We start from the raw sequence: 8,001 nt of genomic DNA, 5'->3' as shown, positions 1-8,001 counted from the left end.
TTTATATATAGAATAACAGATACCCGGGAGTGAGTTGCAGGCTGGAATCTAATCGAGGGGTTCAGGGTGGTTTATATATAGAATAACAGATACCCGGGAGTGAGTTACAGACTGGAATCTGATCGAGGGGTTCGGGGTGGTTTATATATAGAATAACAGATACCCGGGAGTGAGTTACAGACTGGAATCTACTCGAGGTGTTCGGGGATGGATCCATGTTGGGTATTGTTGAACAGTAATGAATGGATGGAGGCCGAGCGATAGTGAAGTGAATATTTATTATAAAATCTAGCAGTGTGTGCTTTGGTATTTGTCATTGCGAAAACCCACCCAGCAACAGATTATACAGTTCACCAATAGCTGGCCCCAATTTCTTTAACAAAAGGCTGTGTGGAAGGCACAGAAATGATCTCAGGCTGAAGCAAACCTCAGGAGGAGAGGAGGAAGTCCTTGGCAATCATATCGAGGCAAAGTGCATAGAATTCATCCAGTCTGCAGCTCTGAACAGAGGATGGAAAATCCAGGAAGCTGGAATTTGCTTTCAGGACACTGGGATAGATTGTCCTCAGTGCCGACATCACGGAGAATGTGGGATTGATAACACCCCACTCCGTCTCCCAGCAACGGGCGGACACTCTGATGGACGGTTCTGGATGTGGACGTGATCTAAAGAGAGAGAGAGAGAGGAGAGCAGTGTTACCGACCCACTGACAGTGCGGCACTCCCTCAGCACTGACCCTCTGACAGTGCGGCACTCCCTCAGTACTGACCCTCTGACAGTGCAGCACTCCCTCAGCACTGACCCTCTGACAGTGTGGCACTCCCTCAGCACTGACCCTCTGACAGTGCGGCACTCCCTCAGTACTGACCCTCTGACAGTGCGGCTCTCCCTCAGTACTGACCCTCTGACAGTGCAGCACTCCCTCAGCACTGACCCTCTGACAGTGCGGCACACTCTCAGCACTGACCCTCTGACAGTGCGGCACTCCCTCAGTACTGACCCTCTGACAGTGCGGCACTCCCTCAGCACTGACCCTCTGACAGTGCGGCACTCCCTCAGCACTGACCCTCTGACAGTGCGGCACTCCCTCAGCACTGACCCTCTGACAGTGCGGCACTCCCTCAGCACTGACCCTCTGACAGTGCGGCACTCCCTCAGCACTGACCCTCTGACAGTGCGGCACTCCCTCAGTACTGACCCTCTGACAGTGCGGCACTCCCTCAGCACTGACCCACTGACAGTGCGGCACTCCCTCAGCACTGACCCTCTGACAGTGCGGCACTCCCTCAGCACTGACCCTCTGACAGTGCGGCACTCCCTCAGCACTGACCCACTGACAGTGCGGCACTCCCTCAGTACTGACCCTCTGACAGTGCGGCACTCCCTCAGCACTGACCCTCTGACAGTGCGGCACTCCCTCAGCACTGACCCTCTGACAGTGCAGCACTCCCTCAGCACTGACCCTCTGACAGTGCGGCACTCCCTCAGCACTGACCCACTGACAGTGCGGCACTCCCTCAGCACTGACCCTCTGACAGTGCGGCACTCCCTCAGCACTGACCCTCTGACAGTGCGGCACTCCCTCAGCACTGACCCTCTGACAGTGCGGCACTCCCTCAGCACTGACCCACTGACAGTGCGGCACTCCCTCAGCACTGACCCACTGACAGTGCGGCACTCCCTCAGCACTGACCCTCTGACAGTGCGGCACTCCCTCAGCACTGACCCTCTGACAGTGCGGCACTCCCTCAGCACTGACCCACTGACAGTGCGGCACTCCCTCAGCACTGACCCTCTGACAGTGCAGCACTCCCTCAGCACTGACCCACTGACAGTGCAGCACTCCCTCAGTACTGACCCTGTGACAGTGCGGCACTCCCTCAGCACTGACCCTCTGACAGTGCGGCACTCCCTCAGCACTGACCCTCTGACAGTGCGGCACTCCCTCAACACTGACCCTCTGACAGTGCGGCACTCCCTCAGCACTGACCCTCTGACAGTGCGGCACTCCCTCAGCACTGACCCTCTGACAGTGTGGCACTCCCTCAGCACTGACCCTCTGACAGTGTGGCACTCCCTCAGCACTGACCCTCTGACAGTGCGGCACTCCCTCAGCACTGACCCTCTGACAGTGCGGCACTCCCTCAGCACTGACCCTGTGACAGTGCGGCACTCCCTCAGCACTGACCCTCTGACAGTACGGCACTCCCTCAGCACTGACCCTCTGACAGTGTGGCACTCCCTCAGCACTGACCCTCTGACAGTGCGGCACTCCCTCAGCACTGACCCTCTGACAGTGCGGCACTCCCTCAGCACTGACCCTCTGACAGTGCGGCACTCCCTCAGCACTGACCCTCTGACAGTGCGGCCCTCCCTCAGCACTGACCCTCTGACAGTGCGGCACTCCCTCAGCACAGACCCTCTGACAGTGCAGCACTCCCTCAGCACTGACCCTCTGACAGTGCGGCACTCCCTCAGCACTGACCCTCTGACAGTGCAGCACTCCCTCAGCACTGACCCTCTGACAGTGCGGCACTCCCTCTTGTTCCTTACCTCTCTGTTGGGTCATTTCTTTTTTTTGGGTTTGAGTGCCTGTAACCAGCTCGGCGTTGAACTCTCTGACCTGCGGAGGACAGAGCGCAAAGGCCAAATGTGAAAAAGACATTCCCAATCCCCATTCCCAATCCCCCTTCCCAATCCCCATTCCCAACCCCCATTCTCTATCCCCATTCCCAATCCCCATTCCCAATCCCCATTCCCAATCCCCATTCCCAATCCCCATTCCCAATCCCCATTTCCAATCCCCATTCCCAACCCCCATTCCCTATCCCCATTCCCAATCCCCATTCCCAACCCCCATTCCCTATCCTCATTCCCAATCCCCATTTTCAACCCCCATTCCCCATTCCCAACCCCCATTCACTATCCCTTTTCCCTATCCCCTATCCCCTTTCCCTATCCCCATTCCCATTTCCTATCCCCCTTCCCTATCCTGATTCACTTTCCCCATTTCCAATCCCCACGTCTGATCCCCAATCCTAATCCCCATTCCCCATTTCCAATCCCCAACCCCGATTCCCATTCCCCATTCCCAATCCCCATTCCCATCACCATTCCCTATTCCCATTCCCCTCCCCATTCCCAATCCCCATTACATATTCCCATTCCCTATCCCCATTCCCTATCCCAAACCCCATTCCTTTTCCGCATTCCCTATCCCCCTTCCCTATTCCCATTCCCTATCCCCATTCCCATTCCCTATCCCCATTCCTTATCCCCATTCCCTATCCCCACTCCCTATCCCCCTTCCCTATCCCCATTCCCTATCCCCATTCCCATTCCCTATCCCCATTCCCATTCCCTATCCCCATTCCTTATCCCCATTCTATATCCCCACTCCCTATCCCCCTTCCCTATCCCCAGTCCCTAATCCCATTCCCCATTCCCATTCCCAATCCCCATTCCCTATCCGTACAGGAGCGTACAGGAGGCAGAGAGTGTGATAGACACTAGTTACAGGGAGGTTGTTACACCACAGGTTCAGACAGGTAGATGGGTGACTGCAGGGAGGGGCAGGCAGGTGATGCAGGAGTCTCCTGTGGCTATTCCCCTTTCAAACAGGTATATCATTTTGGATGCTGTTGAGGGGGATAGCCTGTCAGGGGGAGATACCAGCAGCAGCCAGGCCTGTGATACCACAGCTGGTTCTGCTGTGGGACAGGGTCGGGCAAAGAGCAAGTGAGCAGTAGTAATAGGGGACTCGCTAGTTAGAGGCACAGACAGGCGTTTCTGTGGCCGCGATCGAGACTCCAGGATGGTGTGTTGCCTCCCTGCTGCCAGGGTCAAGGACGTCTCTGAGCGATTGCAGGACTTTCCTAAGGGGGAGGGTGAGCAGCCAGAGGTCGTTGTACTTATTGGTACCAACGACAGAGGAAAAGGGATGAGGTCCTGAAGTGTGAATATAGAGAGTTAGGCAGAAGGCTAACATGCAGGACCTCGAAGATAGTAATTTCAGGACTGCTACTGGTGCCACGTGCTAGTGAGAGTAGGAATAGGAGGATTAGGCAGATGAATCACTAGCTTTAGGTCACAGGTGGAGAAGGTGGTGAAGAAGGCATATGGCATGCTTGCCTTTATAGGACGGGGCATAGAGTATAAAAGTTGGGGTCTGATGTTGCAGATGTATAGAACGTTGGTTCGGCCGCATTTGGAGTACTGCGTCCAGTTCTGGTCGCCACACTACCAGAAGGACGTGGAGGCATTGGAGAGAGTACAGAGGAGGTTTACCAGGATGTTGCCTGGTATGGAGGGGCTTAGTTATGAGGAGAGATTGGGTAAACTGGGGTTGTTCTCACTGGAAAGACGGAGGATGAGGGGAGACTTAATAGAGGTGTATAAAATTATGAAAGGCATAGATAGGGTGAACGGTGGGAAGCTTTTCCCCAGGTCGGTGGTGACGTTCACGAGGGGTCATAGGTTCAAGGTGAAGGGGGGGAGGTTTAACACAGATATCAGAAGGACATATTTTACACAGAGGGTGGTGGGGGCCTGGAATGCGCTGCCGGGCAAGGTGGTGGAGGCGGACACACTGGGAATGTTTAAGACTTATCTAGACAGCTATATGAACGGAGTGGGAATGGAGGGATACAAAAGAATGATCTAGTTGGGACCAGGGAGCGGCGCGGGCTTGGAGGGCCAAAGGGCCTGTTCCTGTGCTGTATTGTTCTTTGTTCTTTGAACGCCTGGCTTGAGAGCTGGTGCAGGGGGCAGGGATTTAGATTTTTGGATCATTGGGATCTTTTCTGGGGAAGGGCTGATCTGTTCAAGAGGGACAGGTTACACCTGAACTGGAGGGGGACTAACATCCTCGCGGGGAGATTTGCTCGAGCCACTCGGCAGGGTTTAAACTAGTTTGGCAGCGGGGTGGGATCCAAAGCAGTAGGGAGACAGAAGAGAAGGTTGAGGACAGCACAGAAGTTAAAGAGAGCACATTAATTAGTAAAGGCAGTGTCAGTAACCCTAGTACCAGACAGATCAGGCAAAAGCAAGACAGAGAGCAAGGGAAGTCCAGATTAAACTGCATTTATTTCAATGCAAGAGGGCCTGACGGGCAAGGCAGATGAACTCAGGGCATGGATGGGTGCGTGGGACTGGGATATTATAGAAATTACTGAAACATGGCTAAGGGAGGGACAGGACTGGCGGCTCAATGTTCCAGGGTACAGATGCTATAGGAAAGATAGAACAGGAGGTAAGAGAGGAGGGGGAGTTGCATTTTTGATTCGGGAAAGCATCACGGCCGTACTGAGAGGGGATATATCCAAGGGTTCGGCCACTGAGTCTATATGGGTAGAACTGAGAAATAGGAAGGGGGAAATCACTTTGATCGGGTTGTACTATAGGCCCCCAAATAGTCAGCGGGAAATTGAGGAGCAAATATGTAAGGAGATTACAGATAGCTCCAAGAAAAATAGGCGTCGGAGATTTTAACTTTCCCAACATTGACTGGGACAGCCATAGTATTGGAGGGTTGGATGGAGAGAAATTTGTTGAGTATTCAGGAGGAATTTCTCATTCAGTATGGGGATGGCCTGACTAGAGAGGGGGCAAAACTTGACCTCCTCTTGGGAAATAAGGAAGGGCAGGTGACAGAAGTGTGAGTGAGGGATCACTTTGGGACCAGTGACCATAATTCTATTGGTTTTAAGATAGCTATGGAGAATGATATGTCTGTCCCAAAAGTTAAAATTCTAAATTGGGGCAAGGCCAATTTTGATGGTATCAGGCAGGAACTTTCAAAAGTTAATTGAGGGAGTCTGTGGGAAGGCAAAGGGATGTCTGGTAAGTGGGAGACTTTCAAAAGTGTGTTAACCAGGGTTCAGGGTAAACACATTCCTCTTAGAGTGAAGGGCAAGGCTGGTAGAAGTAGGGAACCCTGGATGACTCGGGATATTGAGGCCCTGGTCAAGAAGAAGGAGGCACATGACATGCATAGGCAGCTGGGATCAAGTGAATCCCGTGAAGAGTATAGGGGATGTAGGAGTAGAGTTAAGAGAGAAATCAGGAGGGCAAAAAGGGGACACGAGATTGTTTTGGCAGATAAGGCAAAGGAGAATCCAAAGAGCTTCTACAAATACATAAAGGGCAAAAGAGTAACAAGGGAGAGAGTAGGGCCTCTTAAGGATCAACAAGGTCATCTATGTGTGGATCCACAAGAGATGGGTGAGATCCTAAATGAATATTTCTCATCAGTATTTACTGTTGAGGAAAGCATGGATGTTAGGGAACTTGGTGAAATAAATAGTGATGTCTTGGGGAGTGTACATATTACAGAGAAGGAGGTGCTGGAAGTCTTAAAGCGCATCAAGGTAGATAAATCCCCGGGACCTGATGAAGTATATCCCAGGACATTGTGGGAGGCTAGGGAGGAAATTGCGGGTCCCCTAGCCGAGATATTTGAATCATCGATAGTCACGGGTGAGGTGCCTGAAGATTGGAGGGTGGCAAATGTTGTGCCTTTGTTTAAAAAGGGCTGCAGGGGAAAGCCTGGGAACTACAGGCCGGTGAGCCTCACATCTGTGGTGGGTAAATTGTTGGAAGGTATTTTGAGAAACAGGATCTACAGACATTTAGAGACGCAAGGACTGATTAGGGACAGTCAGCATGGCTTTGTGAGTGGAAAATCATGTCTCACAAATTTGATTGAGTTTTTTGAAGGGGTAACCAAGAAGGTAGATGAGGGCAGTGCAGTTGATGTTGTCTACATGGACTTTAGCAAGGCCTTTGACAAGGTACCGCATGGTAGGTTGTTGCATAAGGTTAAATCTCACAGGATCCAGGGTGAGGTATCTAAATGGATACAAAATTGGCTTCTTGACAGAAGCCAGAGGGTGGTTGTAGAGAGTTGTTTTTCAAACTGGAGGCCTGTGACCAGCGGTGTGCCTCAGGGATCAGTGCTGGGCCCACTGTTATTTGTCATTTATATTAATGATTTGGATGGGACGTCTTGTTGAAGTTGTACAAGACATTGGTAAGGCCACACTTGGAATGCTGTGCACAGTTCTGATCACCCTATTATAGAAAGGATATTATTAAACTAGAAAGAGTGCAGAAAAGATTTACTAGGATGCTCCCGGGACTTGATGGATTGAGTTATAAGGAGAGGCTGGATAGACTGGGACTTTTTTCTCTGGAGCGTAGGAGGCTGAGGGGTGACCTTATAGAGGTCTATAAAATAATGAGGGGCACAGATCAGCTCGATAGTCAATATCTTTTCCCAAAGGTTAGGGGAGTCTAAAACTAGAGGGGCATAGGTTTAAGGTGAGAGGGGAGAGATACCAAAGGTCCAAGGGGCAATTTTTTCACACAGAGGGTGGTGAGTGTCTGGAACGAGCTGCCAGAGGTAGTAGTAGAGGCGGGTACAATTTTATCTTTTAAAAAGCATTTAGATAGTTACATGGGTACGATGGGTATCGAGGGATATGGGCCAAGCGTGGGCAATTGGGACTAGCTTAGGGGTTTTTAAAAAAAGGGCGGCATGGACAAGTTGGGCCGAAGGGCCTGTTTCCATGCTGTAAACCTCTATGACTCTATCCCCATTCCCATTCCCTCTCCCCATTCCCTATCCCCAATCCCATTCACTATCCCTACCCCCATTCCCTATTCCCATTCTCTATCCCCATTCCCATTCCCGATCCCCATTCCCGATCCCCATTCCCGATCCCCATTCCCAATCCCCATTCCTGACCCCCATTCCCAATCCCCATTCCCGATCCCCATTCCCAATCCCCATTCCCAATCCCCATTCCCGATCCCCATTCCCGACCCCCATTCCCGACCCCCATTCCCGACCCCATTCCCAATCCCCATTCCCTATCCCCATTCCCAATCCCCATTCCCAATTCCCATTCCCTATCTATCCCGATATTAACCAGAGCCAGTACTTACCCTTCAGATTTATCGGCCTTTCCCGGCAGAACCTTCCGGAAGGCATTCCCGAT

At 51.9% G+C, this 8,001-nt stretch overlaps 1 long non-coding RNA gene across 1 annotated transcript; it reads right to left on the bottom strand.

The window, feature by feature from the left end:
* Positions 1-259: 259 nt before the first annotated feature.
* Positions 260-8,001, bottom strand: LOC144488562 (uncharacterized). Its single transcript, XR_013496621.1, has 3 exons — positions 7,949-8,001; positions 2,555-2,624; positions 260-666 (listed from the first exon to the last, which is right to left on the bottom strand). It is a non-coding gene; the product is annotated as an uncharacterized LOC144488562 (long non-coding RNA).

This window comes from Mustelus asterias, unplaced genomic scaffold (assembly GCF_964213995.1).
Source record: "Mustelus asterias unplaced genomic scaffold, sMusAst1.hap1.1 HAP1_SCAFFOLD_1665, whole genome shotgun sequence".
Classification (NCBI taxonomy): domain Eukaryota; kingdom Metazoa; phylum Chordata; class Chondrichthyes; order Carcharhiniformes; family Triakidae; genus Mustelus; species Mustelus asterias.
Note: the sequence above shows the minus strand (reverse complement) of the source record. Positions and strands in the feature narration are given on the sequence as shown.